Genomic DNA, 21379 nt, shown 5'->3' with positions numbered 1-21379 from the left:
GGTGTCCTTCCTGTTTGTTAGTTTTCCTTCTAACAGTCAGGACCCTCAGCTGTAAGTCTGTTGGAGATTGCCTGAGGTCCACTCCAGACCCTTTTTGCCTGGGTATCAGCAGCAGAGGCTGCAGAAGATAGAATATTGCTGAACAGCACATGTACCTGTATGATTCTTGCTTTGGAAGCTTCGTCTCAGGGGTGTACCCTGCCGCGTGAGGTATGGGGTGTCGGTCAGCACCTAGTGGGGGGATGTCTCCCAGTTAGGCTACTCAGGGGTCAGGGACCGACTTGAGCAGGTGGTCTGTCCGTTCTCAGATCTCAGCCTCTGTGTTGGGAGATCCACTGCTCTCTACAAAGCTGTCAGACAGGTTCGTTTGCATCTGCAGAGGTTTCTGCTGCTTTTGCTGTCGTTGTTGTTGTTGTTTAGCTGTGCCCTGTCCCCAGAGGTGGAGTCTACAGAGACAGGCAGGCCTCCTTGAGCTGCTGTGGGCTCCACCCAGTTTGAGCTTCCCAGAGGCTTTGTTTACCTACTTAAGCCTCAGCAATGGTGGTCGCCCCTCCCCCAGCCTCGCTGCTGCCTTGCAGTTAGATCGAGGACTGCTGTGCTAGCAATGAGGGAGGCTTCGTGGGCGTGGGACCCTCCCGGCCAGGTGTGGGATATAATCTCCTGGTGCGCCATTTGCTAAGACCCTTGGTAAAGCACAGTATTGGGGTAGGAGTTACCCGATTTTCCAGGTGTTGTGTGTCTCAGTTCCCCTGGCTAGGAAAAGGGATTCCCTTCCCCCTTGCGCTTCTCAGGTGAGGGGATTCCTCGCCCTGCTTCAGCTCTCACTGGTCAGGCTGCAGCAGCTGACCAGCACCGATTGTCTGACACTCCCTAGTGAGATGAACCCTGTACCTCAGTTGAAAATGCAGAAATCACCCATGTTCTGTGTCAATCGCCCTGGGAGCTGGAGACTGGAGCTGTTTCTATTAGGCTATCTTGCTCTGCCCCCAGGACGTTTTAAAATCCCTTCTACTTTTCTTTAGTTTAATTTGTTTTTTCTTTTCCAAAGTTTTTGACATGGAAACTAGATAATTGATTTTTAGCCCTTCTCCCTTCTCTGGCATATGAATGAATTCTCATAAAGAGAAACCTGTATTATTTGGGAAAGAATGCATTCCATAAACACCCTAGTAGTAAATATAGCAGTTGGTTTCACTTTACGTGCCTTGTTTTAAAATTATGAATTCTAAGGCATGTTGTATAGGCCATTTTCCTTAATGCATTTATATATCCATGAACAATATACAGTATGATTTTGTATGTGTTTTACACCTTAGGTAAGTGATACATAATATTCTACAGGTTCTTTTTTAAACTCATTCTTTTTTTGTGTGTTTATGTGTAGTTCTAATTCATATTTATTACTTCATAATATTCTGTCATTTGAATATACCAGGATTTTTCTCTGTTCCCCTGCTAATCTACTTTTCAGTTATTCTTTATTGCTAATAATAATGTCTACATGGTGTAGCAGTGAACGTTCGGATTCAGTTCTCTTTGATCATATAAGTCAGTTTCTTTAGGATATAAACCTAGCAATAGCATTCCTAAGATATAAAACTAGGAATAGTGTATTTTCAACTTTAACGATATTATCAGACTTCTCCCTAAAAGGGTCCTACCAGTGTATGCCTTCCAGTAGAGGGTGAGAATTTCTGTCAGTCCTCATCTGAACCCCATAAGTCGTCATCTGACTTCAACATTTTAATCAGTTTGGTGAGTGTGAGATGATACATAATTTCAATTTACATTTACACCATTATTGATTTTGTCACTTTTTTCACATATTTTACTGGCTGTTTCATTTCCTTTTATGTAAATTTTTACTTCACTGATTTTTCAATTGGGTTTTGCCATTTTTCTTTTTTCTTTTCTTTCTTTTTTTTTTTTTTTGAGACGGAGTCTCGCTCTGCCGCCCAGGCTGCAGTGTAGTGGCCGGATCTCAGCTCACTGCAAGCTCCGCCTCCCGGGTTTACTCCATTCTCCTGCCTCAGCCTCCCGAGTAGCTGGGACTACAGGCGCCCGCCACCTCGCCCGGCTAGTTTTCTGTATTTTTTTTTAGTAGAGACGGGGTTTCACCGTGTTAGCCAGAATGGTCTCAATCTCCTGACCTCGTGATCCGCCCGTCTCGGCCTCCCAAAGTGCTGGGATTACAGGCCTGAGCCACCGCGCCCGGCCGGGTTTTGCCATTTTTCTTATTGATATGGAAAAGTTTTTTTATGTGGTTGGAATTTAATTCTTGTTAAATGTGTTGCAGATAATCTTCTCTGAGCCCATGGCTTCCGTTTTGTTTTTTGTATCTTTTTACCATTCATAGTTTTCAATTTTGACAATTAAATTTAGTAATGTTTTTCTTCATGGTTTTTGCTTCACATGCTCATGTATGCGTGTGTGTGTAAGACACCCTTTCCCATCCTAAGGCCGTACAGGTATTTTGTTTATAGAGAGGTGTTACGGCATAATGATTAAGAGCCAGGGCTCCAGAACAAGCTAAGTAAAACTCCACCTCTGTCATGTACTAACTGTGTCTCCTTGGATTCTCTGTGTTCCTTTTTTTTTTTCTTTTTTTTTGGAGACAGAGTCTGGCTCTGTCACCCAGGCTGGAGTGCAGTGGCGCGATCTGGGCTCACTGCAAGCTCCGCCTCTGGGGTTCACGCCTTTCTCCTGCCTCAGCCTCCTGAGTAGCTGGGATGACAGGTGCCCGCCACCATGCCAGGCAAATTTTTTTCTATTTTTAGTAGAGACAGAGTTTCACCGTGTTAGCCAGGATAGTCTCGATCTCCTGACCTGAGGATCTGCCCTCCTTGGCCTCCCAAAGTGCTGGGATTACAGGCGTGAGCCACTATGCCCGGCCTCTCTGTGTTCCTTTTTAAAAAATGTGGATGATAATTGTACCCACCTCCAGGGCTGATGTTAGGAAGTCTATGCCTGAATGGTATGACAGTCATGTGATTCCCTTGTGATACTGGTTGTTGAGTATTTTGAGTATCATCTCTGGCTAACTCATGGGATTACTATGAACATTAAACGAGGTCATATATATAAAGTACTTTTTAATGCCAGGGATATAACAAGAGCTCAACAGGTGCTTGTTATTTTGTTTTGTAATTGTTTTGTTTTACATTTAAGACTTCAGTCTATCTGAAGTTGGTATTAGGCACAATAATTTACACTCATTAATATTCTTCCACAATATATTTGGGGTACTATGCAGAAAAGAGTTAATGTCGCAGGTCTAAGATTACTACTTCTTAGATAACCCACTTGAAAGTTTGGCCCTTGGCTGGTAAAGAGTTCCTTACAGTGCTATAAAACTTTTCATAAATGATAAGAGCGCAGTAGGTTTGCTGTGCCTAAGCTGTTTGCACAGATAATGTGATTTATGCTGAACACCTGCTTTCCTTCTGGGAGTGTAGAATTTTGGTATGTGTGAGGCAGAGGGTACCCACAAGACCATCCCCCAGTGAAACCTTGGGCGCTGAGTTTCTTAAGAATATCCATGGTGGGCTGAGTGCAATGACTCATGCCTGTAATCCCAGCACTTTGGGAGGCTGAGGCCGGTGGATCACCTGAGGTCAGGAGTTCAAGACCAGCTTGACCAATATGGTGAAATCCTGTCTCTACTAAAAATACAAAAATTAGCTGGGCGTGGTAGCGCCTGCCTGTAGTCCCAGCTACTCGGGAGGCTGAGATAGGAGAATTGTTTGAACCTGGGCGGCAGAGGTTGCAGTGAGCCAAGATCATGCCATTGCACTCCAGCCTGGGTGACAGAGCAAGACTTTCTCAAAAAAAGAAACAAAAGAAAAAAAAAAAGAACATTCATCGTGGACAAGACTTTGTACTCTTTGCATGTATTGTCACAACTGGTTGCTGGAGGAGTTAAGCACATCACATCCTGTGTAACTCCATTGAGAGAGGAGTCTTGGGTGCTTACTCCTGATTTTGCCCCATGTGCCTTTTACTTTTTAAATTTGCTTTGTATCCTTCTGCTGGAATAAATCTTAGTTGTTAATATTACTGTATGCTGAATCCTTTGACTCCTCTTAGTGAATTGTCTATCTTGGGAGTGGGCTTGGGGACTCCTGACACAGGTACTGATATGAAGTTATCTTTGTTTACTTCATGATAGCGTCTTTTTTTGCTCATCATCTTTTATATTAATCCTTTGAAATAGCTATGGACTACTTACTACCTTTGATTTCAGACTAGGATGAATTCTAGAGGAGTTGAGTAAATTGGCACAGTTAGGTTGGGAAGTAATTTACTACTTGTTACACTCTCAGTCTAGTGTTCTTGATTTTTAGCCTTATATCTGCTCAGGATAACTGGGAATTTTTGAACTCAATAAACTTTTAACTGATATTTAACTTTCTTGAAGATTAAATATAGCATTTTCTGATAAATATTATAATCATTGTATGTGCACAATCTTAGGCAAAAACATTTTTTTCTCTTGTAAACACAGTGAGCCCTACTCAGAATCTTCTTTGCAGCAATGCTATGACCAATATGAGAGCTCTCATTGAAGAATAGTTGAACTACAATGTCATTATGATTGATTTTCTAACACTAAAATATTCAGGAGGTGATAATTTTAAATCATCACATGGAGGGCCTTTATTTTTGGAATGATTTTTATAGGAGGCCCAAAGAAGTGTTTGAATCAGATCGTCACTGAAAGTATCTGACCTTATTTTCGTTTTATCAGTCTTGCGTTATCTTCACATAGTGGGCAAGTTTAACTCCTTATTTAAATGAGATTCTCGTTCACTTTAAAAGGTAGATCCAAAAACTTACTTGAATGCTTTTGACACACCAACAAGTAGTTATGCCTTCATTTTCATGAGGCTAACACATTTTATTTACATTTCTTTATCTGTGTTTTACGAAGGGGAGAGCTGTCTAGATTTGAGTTTCTACCTTGTGATTGATGTAGCTAGACTTTATTGAGATTCAAATGTCTGCTGAATGTCATAATATTCTTAGCAGTGTTTGTGTGGGTATATGGGTTCCCCAGATTATTTGCACTGAAATTCGGAATTTCTTTAGTCCAAAAATATAGAAGAAGAGTATAAAAAGATCAAACCTGGCTTTTATTTGCCTTATTTGGTTTTGAGTATTAGAATGAATTTAGGAAGTTTTAAATTGCTCTCTAATTTTCTATCTGTGACATTTTACTTAGCTTGGGTTACTTTACTCTAAGGAAGAGACCAGAGATGCTTTAATCTTTTTTTTTTTTTCCTGTTTGAGACGACATCTCTCTCTCTCACCCAGACTGGAGTGCAGTGGTGTGATCTTGGCTCACTGCGAGCTCCGGTTCACGCCATTCTCCTGCCTCAGCCTCCCGTGTAGCTGGGACTATAGGTGCCTGCCACCACACCTGGCTAATTTTTTGTGTTTTTTTAGTAAAAACGGGGTTTCACCATGTTAGCTCCTGACCTCAAGGAGCTATCTTTGAGGTATCTTCTGACCTCAAGATTAGTTATCTTGACCTTAAGGTTAGTTATCTCCTGACCTCAAGATCTGCCCACCTCAGCCTCCCAAAGTGCTGGGATTACAAGCGTGAGCCACCGTACCTGGCCGAGATGCTTTAATCTTTCTAATGTATATTCACATGTACTATCTCAGGTGGTTGCACCTTCTCTACATTTTGCTAGTTTTTTACTTTATTTAACAGTATTATACTACTGTTAAACTGTTCTCATTAAACTCTGGTGAGATCATATTGCTGTTGCTTTAAATCTGTATCTGAATAACAAAGATCAGAGCAGAACTAAATGAAATTGAAATTTAAAAATCATAAAAATGATCAGTGAAATGAAAACTTGGTTCTTTGTAAGGATAAACAAAATTGACAGGCTGCCAGCTAGATTAGCCAAGAAAAAAATATTCAAATAAGCATGATCAGAAATGATAAAGGTGATTTTACAGCTGATACCATGGAAATACAAAAGATCACCAGAGACTACTATGAACATCTGTATGTGCACAAACTAGAAAACCTAGAGGAAATGGACAAATTCCTGCAAACATAACATCCCAAGATTGATCCAGTAAGAAATAAAAATAATGAATAATGAAACTGAATCATCATAAAAAAAAGCTACCAACTACAAAAGCCCAGGACCAAACAGAGTCACAGTCGAATTTTACCAGGCATACAAGAGAGCTGGCATCAGTCTTACTGAAACTATTCCAAAAAATTAAGGAGGAAGAGGAGGAATTCCTTCTTAACTCATTGTATGAAACCAATATCATCCTGGTACCCAAATCTGGCATGGACACAACAAAAGAAGAAAACTGCTGGCCAGTATCCTTGATGAACACACATGCAAAACTCTTCAACAAAATACTGGCAAACGAAATCAAACAGCAAATCCAAAAAGATAACTCATCGTGATCAAGTGGGTTTTATTTTAGGAATGCAAAGATGGTTCATCATGTGCACATCAATAAATGTGATTCACCACATAAACAGATTAAAAACAAAATCCATATGTTCATCTCAATAGATGAAGAAAAAACATTTGATAAAATCCAGCATCCCTTCATGATAAAAACCCTCAGCAAACTAGGCATCAAAGGAACATACCTGAAAATAATAGGAGCCCCATATGATAAACCCATCGCCAACATCATACTGAATAGGCAAAAGTTGAAAGCATTTCCCCTAAGAGCTGGAACAAGACAAGGATATCCACTCCCATCACTCCTGTCAGCACAGTCTTAGCCAGAGCAAACAGGCAAGAGAAAGAAGTAAAAGCCATCAAAATTATAAAAGAAGTAGTAATTATCTGTTTGTTGATATTATCTTATACTTAGAAAACCCTAAAGATTCCTCCAAAAGACTTTTAGAATTGATAACTTCAGTAAAGTTTCAGGATACCAAATTAATATACAAAAATTAATGGTATTTCCATACACCATCAGTGCTCAAATAGAACCAAATTGAGAGCTGAAATCAATTTATAGTAGAGACACACACACACACACACACACACACACACACACACACACACACCCCGGGAATACATTTAACCAAGGAGGTGAAAGACCTTTACAAGGAGAAGTACAAAACACTGATGAAATAAATCATAAATGATACAAACAAATTGAAACATTTCATTCTTATGGATTAGAAGAATATCATTAAAATGACCATACTACTCAAAATAATCAACAGATTCAAGGCAATTCCCATCAAATTACCAACATCACTTTTCACAGAATTAGAAAAAACAATCCTAAAATTCATGTGGAACCAAAAAGCACCCCAAACAGCCAAAACAATCCTAAGCAAACAACAAAGCCGGAGGCATCACATTACCTGACTTCAAACTATACTACAAAGCTGTGGTAAGCAAAACAGCATGGTACTGGTATAAAAATAGACACACTGATTAATGGAACAGAATAGAGAACCAAGAAGTAAAGCCACGTACATACATCTGACTGAACTTCAACAGAACTAACAAAAATAACAGGGAAAGGACACCTTATTCAATAAATGGTGCTTGGCAAATTGGCTAGCCATGTGCAGAAGAATGAAACTGCACCCCTGTCTCACTATGCACAAAAATTAACTCAAGGTGGATTAAAGGCTTAAATGTGAGACCGAAAATTATAAAAATCCATGAAAAAAACCTAGGAAAAACTCTTCTGGACATTGGTTTAGGGAAAAGACTTATGAGTAAGACCTCAAAAATAAATGCAGCAAAAACAAAGACAAATGGGACTTTATTAAGCTGCTGCACAGTGGAAGAAACAGCAGAGTAAACAGACAACCTACAGAACGTGAGAAAATATTTCCAAGCCATGCATCTGAAAAGTGACCATATTCAGAATTTACAAGGAACTCAACAAGAAAAAAATGTATAACTCCATTAAAAAAATGGACAAAGGATATGAACAGACATGTCTCAATAGAAGACATACAAGCAGCCAACAAACGTAAAAAAAAAAGCTTAACATCACTAATCATTAGAGAGATGCAAATCAAAACCACAGTGAGATGCCATCTCACACCAGTCAGAATGGCTATTATTAAAAAGTTAAAAAATAACATATGTTGGTGAGGTTGGGGAGAAAAGGGGAATAATTATAACACTGTTGGTGGGAATGAAAACTGAGAATTAGTACAACGTCTGTGGAAAACAGTACAGAAATTTAGGAAATAACTAAAAATAGAATTACCATTTGATCCAGCAGTCCCACTGCTGGACATCTACCCAGAGGAAAAGAAGTTACTGTATCGAAATGATATCTGCACTTGTATGTTTATCATGATAAATGTAAATTATCAAAGTAGCAAAGTCATGAACTCATCGTAGCAAAGTCATGGAATCAACTTAAGTGTCCATTAGTAGTTGATAGGATAAAGAAAATGTGGTGTATATACACCATGGAATACTATGCAACCATAAAAAAGAATGAAACTGAGACTGGGCCTGGTGGCTCATGCCTGTAATCCCAGCAGTTTGGGAGGCTGAGGCAGGTGGATCACTTGAGACCAGGAGTTCAAGACCAGCTTGGCCAACTTGGCTAAACCCCGTCTCTACTAAAACTATAAAAATTAGCCAGGCATGGTGACACATGCCTGCGATTCCAGCTACTTGGGAGGCTGAGGCACAAGAATCACTCAAACCTGGGCAGAGGCTGCAATGGCCTGAGCTGAGATCATGTCACTGCACTCCAGCCTGGGCAACAGAGCAAGACTCTTTCTCCAGAGAAAAAGAAAAAAAAAGAAGAATGAAGCTGTATCCTTTGTAGCAACATGGACAGAGCTGGAGGCCATTATTCTAAGTATAATAACTCAGAAACAGGATATCATATACTGCATGTTCTCACTCGTAAGTAGGAGCTAAACAGTGGGTACACATGGATGTAAACATGGAAATAATAGACATTGGGGGCTTCAGAAGTGGGGAGGATGGATGGCGGATAAGAGTTGAAAAATTACCTATTGGGTACAGTGTTCACTGTTTGGGTGATGGGTTTCTAGAAGCCCAAACCTCACCACTATGCAACATGTTCATGGAGTAAACTCACACATCATGAATCTAAAATCTAAAAAAATACCTGTATCCGTGTTCAGGGCCTTTTTCATACTACTGCTACCTTGCCTACATTCCCGGGCTAAGACCATTTGAAATTGTTTATATTTTTCTTAATGCTCCCATCTATTCCTCCTTTAAGGCTGTATTCAGACTTTTATTTTCTCCCCTCCATCTAAGGGTTAACTGTTCAATGTTGAGACCCTATAGCACTTTAAATCACACACTGGTTTTGTTTTCTGCCTTTCTCCTTCCTGTTACATCATGAGGACAGCCTCTTTTCATCTTTCTGTGCTGTGATACTGACAGTGTGTGTAGGTACTCGATAAATGGTTCTTTCCAGTTAGAATTAATTACTCCTTCCTTCCTACTTCTAATCAGTTGCTGCCTCCTGTGTTTGGCACTGTATTTCAGTTTGTAGTATACTACTTTGTATTGATCTTCATACCTGCACTGAAGTAATTTTGAAGACAAAGATTGGACTTTTCTTTTGTTTTTTTGAGACGGAGTCTTGCTCTTCACCCAACCTGGAGTGCAGTGGCATGATCTCGGCTCACAGCAACTTCCGCCTCCAGGGTTCAAGCAATTCTCCCGCCTCAGTCTCCTGAGTAGCTGGGATTACAGGCACATGCCACCATGCCTGGCTAATTTTTTGTAGAGACGGGGTTTCACCATGCTGGCCCGGCTGGTCTCGAACTCCTGACCTCGTGATCTGCCCGCCTTGGCCTCCCAAAGTGCTGGGATTACAGCATGCCTGGCCTGTACTTTTCTTTAGTAAAATTCTCATTTTCTGATGCTTATGACCCTTTAACTCAGGTTTTATCATACATCCTGCATCAGTATTAAGTTTCTTCTTAGTTATGCATGTTTAGATTCTATTGCTTTGGGTTAGAATAAAGTCTCAAATTTTGGTTTGTGATCCATAAGGTTATTTCATGGCTGGACTTTGCCTTGTTTACATTTGTCCTTTCACTGTGAATAAATAGCCTTTTTAAAATCTTTTCTACTGAGGCCACTGTAGAGTGTTATTTTCCCCATTCATTAATACTCATGAAGTGGTGGGAAGGGTTGGGGAGGTGGTATTGATGGTCTCTACAAAGTGATGCAGAAACTAGTGTTCTTGTATCTATTAAAAAGTGACAGCAAAAAGTACAAATGACTCCCCCCACCCCGTTGAGCCATTTAAACATAATCTTCCTACCTGAAGCCCTATGGCCTTCAGATACTTTAATACAGTAATTCCCAAACTTTCTGCCACCAGGGACTGGTTTTGTGGAAGACAGTTTTTCCGTGGACTGGAGTGCAAATGGAGATGGTTTTAGGGTGAAACCCTTCCACCTCAGATCATCAGGCATTAGATTCTCATAAAGTGTGTGCAACCTAGATCCTTCATGTGCACAGTACACAATAGGGTTCACTCTCGTATGAGAGTCTATTGCTGCTGGTGATCTGACAGGAGGTGGAGCTCAGGCAGTAATGCTGACTTGCTTGCTGCTCACCTTTTGCTGTGCAACCCAGTTCTTAACTGGCCATAGACTGGTACTAGTCCATGGCCCAGGGGTTAGAGACTCCTGCTTTAATGTATATTTCTTGGAAACAAGAACATTTTCCTGTATAATCACAGAATAACCATCTGCATCATGAAATTAACATGAATAGATTACTACCACCAAATCCTCAGACCCCATTCAAGTTCCTCCATCTGACCAATAATATCTTTTCTTTTTTTTTTTTAGTTGTCAAATGATCCTTTATTGAAATATTTTCCTTTGTGCTTCTTAACTAGCTGGCCATTCTGCCACACCACTGTTTATGTCATCTACGATGTCATGAGGGTGACGGCCATCAGCATTGCAGCCCACCGACTAGGCAGTCCCCAGGATCTCTTTAATGGTTCCAGAGAGTTCTCTGGCTAAAGATCGGTGCCCCATCTGTCGAGCAATGTTGACAGTCTCATCAAAAGTGATATTTTCACCTTGTTTAATATTTTCCTGTTTCTTTCTGTCTCCTGGCGGTTCCTTGAGGGCTTTGATGATCAGTGCAGAAGGAGAAGGTGCCACATCAATCTGGGCCTGTCTATTCTGAATAGTCAGTTTCACTGTAATTCTCAGACCCTTCCAGGTACTGGTTGCCTTGGCAATATTATCACCAACCTTTTTTGGAGGCAGACCCTGGGGGCCGATCTTGGGGGCCAGTGCAGACATGGCGTTGACTTTACCTCGGTACACCTCAGATACACAACTTTGATCTCATTGGGGTGGAACTTCAGCAGCGTGGTGGAGGCAGCTGGTGTCAGATGAACCTGGATTTGGTACAACCAAAGAGAGTTACACCTTGGCTTCTTCTGAGCCAAAAACTGAAGGCAATAATATCTTCTATAGTAAAAAGATCCATGTTAGAATGACACGTTGGTTTTATCATGTACTTTAGTCTCTTCAGTCTCCTGGCCAGTGAGTGCTCCTTCAAACAGACTCCTGTGCTTTTTTCTTCTATCTCTCGTAATTCTTTGAACACTCCCTTGCTCTTTTGTACAAGATGATTTAGTCTCATCTTTCATTTTTTTCTGCCCTAGGCCTGGAATGAGTGATTTCTCCTAGAGCCCTTGTTCTTTTTATTAGGAAATGCTGTTTCGGAGCCAAGTTTTAGGGGCTAGATGTGTTCACTGCTATTGAAAAGTTGCTGCTCACAGACATCTTCAGTGATGAGAGCTGGGGAATATATATATACACATATATACTTGCACACACATGTATCAATATTTATGTCCACATTATTTATATATTTTGAAAACCATGAATTCACACTAATACCACCAATTCCATCCTAACACCACAGGTTTCAATTCTAGTTTTTTCCTTTTCTATATTTGCAACCTCCGTCTCTGATGGTGATAAACCTGACTTCCATTATTATACTTAAAATATTTACAGTTACGCATTATTTAACAATGGAGATACATTCTGAGAAATGTGTTAGGTAATTCCATTGTTGTGCAAGCATCATAGAATGTACTTACACAAACTTAGATGTTGTAGCCTACTATATACCTAGGCTATGTGGTATTAGCCTATTGCTCTTAGGATACAAACCTGTATAGCATGTTACCTTATTGAATACTGTAGGCAATTATAACAATAATGATATTTGTGTATCCAAGCATATCTAAATATAGAAAAGGTAATGCACCGCTCTATGATGTTATGACAGTTACGACATCATTATGTTACTAGGCAATAGGAATTTTTCAGCTCCATTATAATCTTAAGGGACCAGATTTATATGCAGTCAGTCATTGACCAAAATGTTGTCATATGGTGCATGACTGTTCTTATTTGATTAACTTCATTCTTTGTAACCCACTTCACTTCTGCCACCATATCCTTTTCCACATTGATGTCTTTCTCATCCTACTTGGGCTCTGAAACCTCTACACCATTAATGCATGGATTATTTGAAGGATGATTTATGGAGATGATCTGGGACATCTTAATCTTAATAATACAGATGCAGTATAAATATTCTAAGACTTAACATGTATCTGTTTTGTTTTGTTTTGTTTTTTCTTTTTTATGGAGTCCTGCTCTGTCACCCATGCTGGAGTGTGGTGGCGCGATCTTGATCTCAACTCACTGCAACTTCTGCCTCTTGGGTTCAAGTGATTCTTTGAGTAGCTGGGATTACAGGCACACACCACCATGCCCGGCTAATTTTTGTCTTTTTAGTGGAGATAGGGTTTCACCATGTTGGCCAGGCTAGTCTCGAGCTTTGATCTCAAGTGATCCACCTGCTTTGGCCTCCCAAAGTGCTGGGATTACAGGCATGAGCCACTGTGCCTGGCCAGGCATGTATCTGCTTTATTATCAAAATGAATGACATTAAAAAATCATGAAAAATGCTTCTGTGTGTAATAAGCTTTATAGGATCTGGATCATTTAGTGTGATTAATATGGAAGCTTGAAACTAGAAGTGTGCAGAAAGCTGAAAGCTTCATTTTTTTCAAACAATATTTCAAAAATTTGGTGTAAACTCTGATTTTTAGGGAATCCGAATTAGATTATCTTAATGGTCAGTTTATGTGATAGTGTTTAATTATAATCAGTCATGAAAGTGCACAGCAACTAATGTTGGAAGGATTTGTAAGAATCCTGAGATCAGCTCAATCCTAAAGATTCAAGAAGCATCTATTTCAAAATTATTTGAAAACGGAAAAACATTGTTTATTTAGAAAAAAATAGCACATATGATACTATGTTTGTGGTGTATTTGTAGAGATACTGTCCTTTAAAAGAATCTCATTAAGGGTTCTAGGTACCCAGGACTTTTTTTTTTTTTTTGTAATTAGGGTCAGGCTGAATAAAAAACACATTTGTAAATCTGTTGATGTATTAGTTTTCTCTCATTGCTGTGACATATTACCACAGTTAGTAGTTTAAAATAGCATCTATCTTACCATTTTGAAGCTCAAGTCCAAAATGTGTCCCACTGGGGCAAGGCTGTGTTCCCCTGGATGCTCTAGAAAAGCATGTAGACCTCTGTTCTTCCATTCACTTGGACTTTTACTGTTTGACAAAGCTGTAGTATATTTTATAAGCAGAAAAATTAGATGCTATAGAATCAAGGTCATAGAGATTATTTAGTCTTATCCATTTATTTCATAAAGATACTGAGGCCTAGAAAGGTAAAGTCACATAGTCACTCTAGCAGTACAGAGTAATTAAAAATCGGAACAACTGACTCCCAAGTCATTGTTTTTACTGCCACCATAGATTTATACTGGGTTTCTCCTTTAAGGTAAAGAAGAACCTGTTTAGCACTGTTCTCTGTTTTCTGTCTGTTACCAAAAGACTCCCTTTTGGAGAATGGTTCACTTGGACTCTTGTTGGAGAAACCTTTTTTGAAAACCAAACATTCAGATTATCTGCTTCCACACTTGTTTTTATCTCTGTACCAAACTATAGTAGAGTCTGAGAACAAACAAAAGGAGAAAAGGCAGTATATGGAGGGTTTTCTTTTTATGTTTCTTTTTGGTTCATTCATTTATGTTCAGCTTGCTTTTAAAAATTGCTTTCTATTTGCTACGGCTGGAAGAATGTTGAATGCTTTAGGAAAGGGCGGGAGGGATTGTGGAGTGTATGAGGAACTATGAGAAGGCCAGGATATCCTGAGCACTGACTCAGAGGAAAGAAGTGGCAGGAGAAGAGGCTGTCAGTACAGAGCTTTCATAGAGCTTGAAGGATTTGGATCTTTGCCTTAGAAATTGAAGGCAAGCATTTGGAGAATTTTAAACTCCAAAAAATTTAGTTCAGTTTACATTTTTAAAATGCTCTGTATGAAGATTGAATTAGAGGGGAGCTAGACAGGATCATGGAAGCTAATATTCAAGTCAGCAGTGGTAGTAGCTTATAACATTGTGGTGGCAAAAGTGGAGTTCTGGAGGGGTGGGTAGTTTTGAAAATGGGTTTAGAGGGTACAGTTGACCAAATTCCATTATTGATTGACTGTAGTGATGAAAAACATCACCTCCCTACCTTTAGAAGTTATAGCTAGTGTTTCTGCTTTGATTCATTTTGCCAAATTATTTTGTCACCAGTTTGACTTGTTACTTTTCTTGTGGCTTTCCCATTCCTTCTGTGTCATATCTACACTTTGGCTTTTTTCTTTTCATAATCTGTTCTCACTTTTATTTCAGTCTGTCTAGTCACTTTTAATCTCTAGTTACTACTACATGTTCCTGAATGTATAGTTGATACTTTATTATCTCCTTATCTCTCCTATAAGTTTCTGGCACCAAATAAGGACAAAATAAATAGTTGCTGAAATGGGTGTCATGATGACATGTGATAAATATTGCCTTTTAATTGAAAATAAATAGAAACATTTAAATTAAAGGTACTGGCGCTGGGTGGCCGTGACGGCAGCAGCAGCAGAAACAGATGTTGGCAGCCGGGCTGCCAGGAGCAGTTCCGCTGGATTTTGCCATTCGAGACTTCCTTCGGGGCACCCCAGCAAACTAAGATGGAGTATGAGTGGAAACCTGACAAGCACAGGCTTCAGCAAATCCTGCAGCTGTTAAAGGAGTCGCAGTCCCCAGACACCACCATCCAGAGAACCGTGCAACAAAAACTGGAACAACTTAATAAATATTCAGACTTTAACAACTACTTGATTTTTGTTCTTACAAAATTAAAATCTGAAGATGAGCCCACAAGATCTCATCTTGAAGAATAATGTGAAAGTACACTTTAAGAACTTCCCATATGGTATAACAGACTTTTATTAAAAGTGAATGTTTAAATAATATTGGTGACTCCTCTCCTCTGATTAGAGCCACCATTAGTATTGTGATCACAACTCTAGCCTCCAAGGGAGAATTACAGAATTGGCCTGACCTCTTACCAAAACTCTGTAGCCTGTATGCTGAAGATTACAACACCCATGAGGGAGCATTTGGCACCCTTCAGAAGATTTGTGAAGATTCTGCTGAGATTTTAGGTAGTTATGATTTAGATCATCCTTTCAACATCATGATTCCCAAATTTTTATAGTTCTTAAAGCACAGTAGTCCAGAAATAAGGTCTCGCGCTGTTGCACGTGTCAATCAGTTTATCATCAGTAGGACCCAAGCTCTAATGTTGCACATTGATTCTTTTATTGAGAATCTCTTTGCATTGGCTAGTGATGAAGAACCAGAGGCACGGAAACATGTGTGCCAAGTACTTGTGATTATTTGAAGTTCGAATGGATCGCCTGTTGCCTCACATGTATAATATAGTTGAGTATGTTCTATGTAAGACTCAAGATATATGGCCATGTTTTCACTGATCAAGGACAATGGCTCAGCAATATGATGAAGATGGAATTGAAGAGGAAGATGATGATGATGAAATTGCTGATGATGATACAATTTCTGACTGGAATCTAAGAAAATGTTCTGCTGCTGCCCTAGGTGTTCTTGCAAATGTGTATCATGATGAACTGCTGCCACATATTCCACCCCTTTTGAAAGAATTACTTTTTCGTCATGAATGGGTTGTTAAAGAATCAGGCATCTTGGTTTTAGGAGCAATTGCTGAAGGTTGCATGCAGGGCATTATTCCATACTTGCCCGAGCTTGTTCCTCACTTTATTCAATGCCTCACTGATAAAATGACTCTTGTACATTCCATAACATGCTGGACTCTTAGCCACTATGCATACTGGGTAGTCAGCCAGCCACCAGACATGTACCTGAAGCCATTAATGACAACTGCTAAAGCGCATCCTGGATAGCAACAAGAGAGTACAAGAAGCTGCCGACAGTGCCTTTGCTACCCTGGAAGAGGAGGCTTGTACAGAACTTGTTCCTCACTTTGCTTATATACTTGATACCCTGGTCTTTGCATTTAGTAAATACCAGCATAAGAACCTACTCATGCTTTACAATGCCTTAGGAACATTAGCTGATTCAGTAGGACATCATTCAAACAAACTAGAATATATTCAGATGCTAATGCCTCCACTGACCCAGAAATGGAACATGTTAAATGATGAAGATAAGGATCTCTTTCCTTTACCTGAGTGCCTATCTTCAGTTGCCACAGCACTGCAGTCTGGCTTTCTTCCGTACTGTGAACCTGTGTAAGAGACAATGAGGAAGACTCTTGCACAAGCCGTGCTAAACAATGCGCATCCAGATCAATATGAAGCTCCAGATAAAGATTTTATGATAGTGGCTCTTGATCTACTGAGTGGCCTGGCTGAAGGACTTGGAGGCAACATTGAACAGCTGGTAACCTGAAGTAACATCCTAACACGAATGTATCAGTGAAGGCAGGATAAAATGCTAGAAGTTCGACAGAGTTCTTTTGACCCTTTAGGTGACCTCACAAAAGCTTACTTTTAGCATGTTCAGCCTTGTATAGCTGATTTCATGCCAATATTGGGAACCAACCCAAATCCAGAATTCTTTTCAGTCTGCAGCAATGCCACATGGGCAGTTGGAGAAATCTCCATTCAAATGGGTATAGAGATGCGGCCTTATATTCCTATGGTGTTGCACCAGCTTGTAGAAATCATTAACAGACCCAACACACCAAAGACATTGTTAGAGAATACAGCAATAACGATTGGCCGTCTTGGTTACGTGTGTCTTCAAGAGGTGGCCCCGATGCTACAGCAGTATGAAGACCCTGGTGCACCTCTCTGAGAAACATAAGAGACAATGAGGAAAAGGATTCAGCATTCCGTGGAATTTGTACCATGATCATTGTGAATCCCAGTGGTGTAATCCAAGATTTTATGTATTTTTTTGTGTGATGCTGTTACATCATGGATTAACCCAAAAGATGATCTCAGAGACATGTTCTGTGAGATCCTTCATGGATTTAAAAATCAAGTTGGCAATAAAATTGGAGGCATTTCTCTAACCAGTTTCCTCTTCTCTTAAAAAGAGCATCTTGCAGCTGTTTATGGTGTTTAATCTAATACACTTAAGCTGCAGTCCCAAAATTTGGGGTCCTTCAGTCTTGGAGACTATGAGGGAGCCTCTGCCCTCAGGGAAAATGCTACCCTTTACGCGGAAAAGGGTAAACCAGTAGGCAATACACTACAGTCCCCACCGTACTGAGAGGGGCAGGAGGGAGGTGTTGCCGTCACTGTATTAAGTCGATGTTGGAAAACGTTTTAACATCTAGAGCCTTTGTGGGTGGAAATATGTCTCCAGTTACAACTCCGCACTGGATTTGAAGAAGAAAAAAAAAAATCTGTTCAGTCTACTCACAAAACAGCACATTGTGGAATATTATGGAGAATTGTACCAAAACAGGAACCATATAAATGATGGATGGGGACAAGAAAGAGGAACAATTTTACAGCGCACAATAAAGGAAACCTAAGAATGGGAGCTACAAATAGTAAAGAAGCTTTTTTCTTTTTTAATTTAAAGTTGTTTTTTTTTTTTATCCAAGTTTTCCCACGTGATGGGGCCTTGTTTTGCATGTTGATGAAGAACTACACAAACAGAACTAATATAGTTAAAATCAGCTTGCCTTCCTGTAGTAGAAGCAGGTTCTTGGAAGTTACAATTTAAGGTACCCCAAAAAAGTTGGAAATAAAACAAAACAAACATAAACAATGAAGCACTCTGTGAAATGCCAAATGAGTCACTCCTTTTACCTTTTTTAGGGTGGGCACAGAGGGTGAAATAAATGGGGTTTGATATATCAAACTAAAGATGATATCTTAATTTTGCATTTAACATTAATGTAGTGGATATAATTTGATGGCTGTACTTCATTAGATTTAATTTCTAGGCCAATATGTTATTTTTTAAAGTGTAGTTTAAGGTTCAGGCATGCATTCTGGCTCATAGTGGTTGAAAGTAATTTAAATTAGTGGGAAAGTAGCATGCTTGCATCATATAGAGTGAGATTGGTATTCATTTACCTGTGTTGCAGAAATTTGTGATGCAGTTTACCCATTTAGTGTAACCCTGCATTTAAAGTTCCCTTTTAAGATTTGTGGGTTTTATTTTTATTAAGAATATAGATATATAAAGTACTGTAGTTTACAGCTAGTCCTTGAAATATCTTTTTTAGGATCTGTTAGGAATAAGATTGATACTGCATTGTGTGTGACCTGCGCAATGTGGAAAGCTGATATACCTGTGCAAACTCTTTGCCTCTGTGCTGTCAGTGTGATGTGCTTTCTGCATGGTTATATACTACTCATGATTTTATCAAAACTTCTAACATTTAAATTACGTGGTAAAAGATCTGTAAAAGACTACATAAATGTTAGTTGGCACATAAAGACAGTTGTAGAAATTGAAAAATGATTGCTGTATTTCAGTGTTTATTCCCACTCAACACACTGCCTTCTAAGCTTCCTTTTTTGTTGTTCAAAGTGTGATCTTAAAGATATGTTTAAGTTAATGAGTGTAAGGCAGGGTTCCTATACTGTATTTTGGTGCATGTTGGTGGCCCTCTGTGCTGTAGATATATGTACACAGGTTGCAAGTTAAAAGCTATAGAGTGAAAGTTGGTTTGGATCCTCTTCATTTCATTTGTTTAGCTTTTCTGTTATTTTTCTCTACATACATGTATTCCTGTGAATAAATCCTTGTTAAGTTAACCCTTAAAAAATTAAAGGTACTGTTTAATACTTTTCACTTAGTTTTCTATACACATTATGACATAACCTATTTACAAAGTAAGTTTCTAAGGTATCACGTGTCATAATAGCAAGCTGCAGGTAACTAAAAATGTGATGCTAGCATAGATGTGGTAGTGGAGGGACAGCTTGTATAAAGTTGAGATGGTCCTAATGTAGGTAAATAGAAATCTCAAACTGATACTGATACTTTCAGGTATGCTTTGACATTGAGTTACAAAATTTGAACGAATAGAAAGGAGATACTCCACCTCCAGTAGTGAATTTTCCATGTACATTTAATTATCAGTATAGATCTTTTTGTCCTATTAATATAACTTTTATGTGTGAAGAAAAGTTTAAATTTATGAAATGTAGTTGTTGCGATTCTTTAAACATAATTATATTTTTCTTCAGTATTAATGTTTCTTATAGATTAAGTATATTACAATATGAAGTTCAGTTCAACAATTCTTGAGCTTCTACTACGCTCCAGGCATACTCTTAATTTCTGAGGACACTGAGGTGGATAAGGCTGTCCTTGTCCTTAATTAGTTCAAAATCTTGTTTGATAGGCAGATAAATTATAAAAACATGATCATAGTATGAATTTATAAATGATTGGTATGCATGTGCTCTTGAAATAACAAAAGGAAAGTGTGTGTGTGTGTGTGTGTGTGTTGGGGGGTCATTCAGAAGCTTTTGAAGAGGAAGTTACTTCTGAGTTGAGTGTTGAAGAATGAATGCAAGTTTTACCAATTGGCCAAGGAAATTAGATGGTGAGCGTTTTAGCATAGGGAACAGCATGTACAGCATGAATGTATTGCAAAATCATGATGTGTGAGAGACGAATATCAGCATTGCTAAGAGTATAGGGTGTGGGGTAGAGGGTAGTTGGAAATGACCCCAGGGAAGTAAGGTGGTGGAAAGGAAGGAAAATTCAGTATCTCAAACTGAAAGGACAAATGATATTTACACATCAGATTTTTAAAATAAGAAAGATATAACATTAAATATAACATTAAATATTATAAATACTTCTGTATCAGATCTTCATACACACTTCCCATCTATGTATAAGACCATGAACAGAGAGAGTACTTCTTTTCTGAACAATTTTTCTCATAAAAATGAAGTTATTGGATTATCTAAACTCCTTCTTGATCAAAGCCTGTGTTGCAGAGAAAAAGTCAGTGAACTTAAAAGTAATTTGTTAATAAACAGAGAATAGGCGGGATGTGGTGGATCATGCCTGTAATTTCAACACTTTGTGAGGCTGAGGTGGTAGGATTGCTTGAGCCCAGGAATTTGAGACCAGACTGAGTGATGTAGCAAGACCCCATCTGTACAAAACACTGAAAATTAGCTGAGCATGGTGGCATATGCCTGCGGTTCCAGCTACTTGGGAAGCTGAGGTGGGACGATCACTTGAGTCCAGGAGGTTGAGGCTGCAATAAGCCATGATTGCACCACTGCACTCCAGCCTGGGTGACACAGCGAGACCCTGTCTTAACAAAAAAAAAAAGAACAGAGTGTAATATGTTACTTTTACCTAGCATTGTACCTGGCATAGAGTAGATGTATAATGAGTAGTATTTTTGGAGAAAATACTGAATTCTGCGATTTAGATCAAGTAGCTATTATAAAATTGTTATAGTTAATGAGGACACTGAAGCTAGAGTCTTTCACTAATTGAATGAATTTTAGGAGTTGTTGAAGTTGCTATTGTAGCCTGAATTAGTAATTAAATAGTTTTCAATTTAGGCTATTCTGTTTTATTGTCCCAGGTGATTAAAAGTATTGCCTTCAGGCTCTTCAATTTCTAGTGGCATTTATGTGGTACTTCCGCAATCTTTTATCCCTTTCCTGGTCTTGGGAGTCAGACAACCTGTATTAGCAGAAGCTGCCAGCTTGGTAGCTTAAGTTGGGTTGCATGGAGACACAGAAAGGAAAGTTGGTCTGTGGAACCTCTTTCTATGTTTTAGTACATGGTGAAGGAGAAAATAACATGAGAACATTAGACCAACCACTGGGAAACCCAGATTTCAGCCGTAGCTGAATAAGTAGTGTCTCATATGACCACAAAATATTGCAGGCTTATCTTGTATTTTCCCTGCCCCAGCCCTTGAGTCATCATGTCTCCAAGGAAGATTTTTATT

The 21379-nt window shown here is 39.1% G+C and overlaps 1 protein-coding gene and 1 pseudogene across 4 annotated transcripts in view; both read left to right on the top strand.

The window, feature by feature from the left end:
• Positions 1 to 21379, top strand: part of CCSER2 (coiled-coil serine-rich protein 2) — a 143431-nt gene that overhangs the window by 11260 nt on the left and 110792 nt on the right. The window lies entirely within an intron of this gene.
• On the top strand, positions 14989 to 17550 carry LOC105543705 (annotated as a pseudogene). Its single transcript, XR_001006663.1, has one exon. The product of XR_001006663.1 is annotated as a transportin-1 pseudogene (transcript).

Source organism: Mandrillus leucophaeus, unplaced genomic scaffold (assembly GCF_000951045.1).
Source record: "Mandrillus leucophaeus isolate KB7577 unplaced genomic scaffold, Mleu.le_1.0 Scaffold1075, whole genome shotgun sequence".
Classification (NCBI taxonomy): Eukaryota; Metazoa; Chordata; class Mammalia; order Primates; family Cercopithecidae; genus Mandrillus; species Mandrillus leucophaeus.
This window is presented reverse-complemented; position numbering and strand designations above follow the sequence as displayed.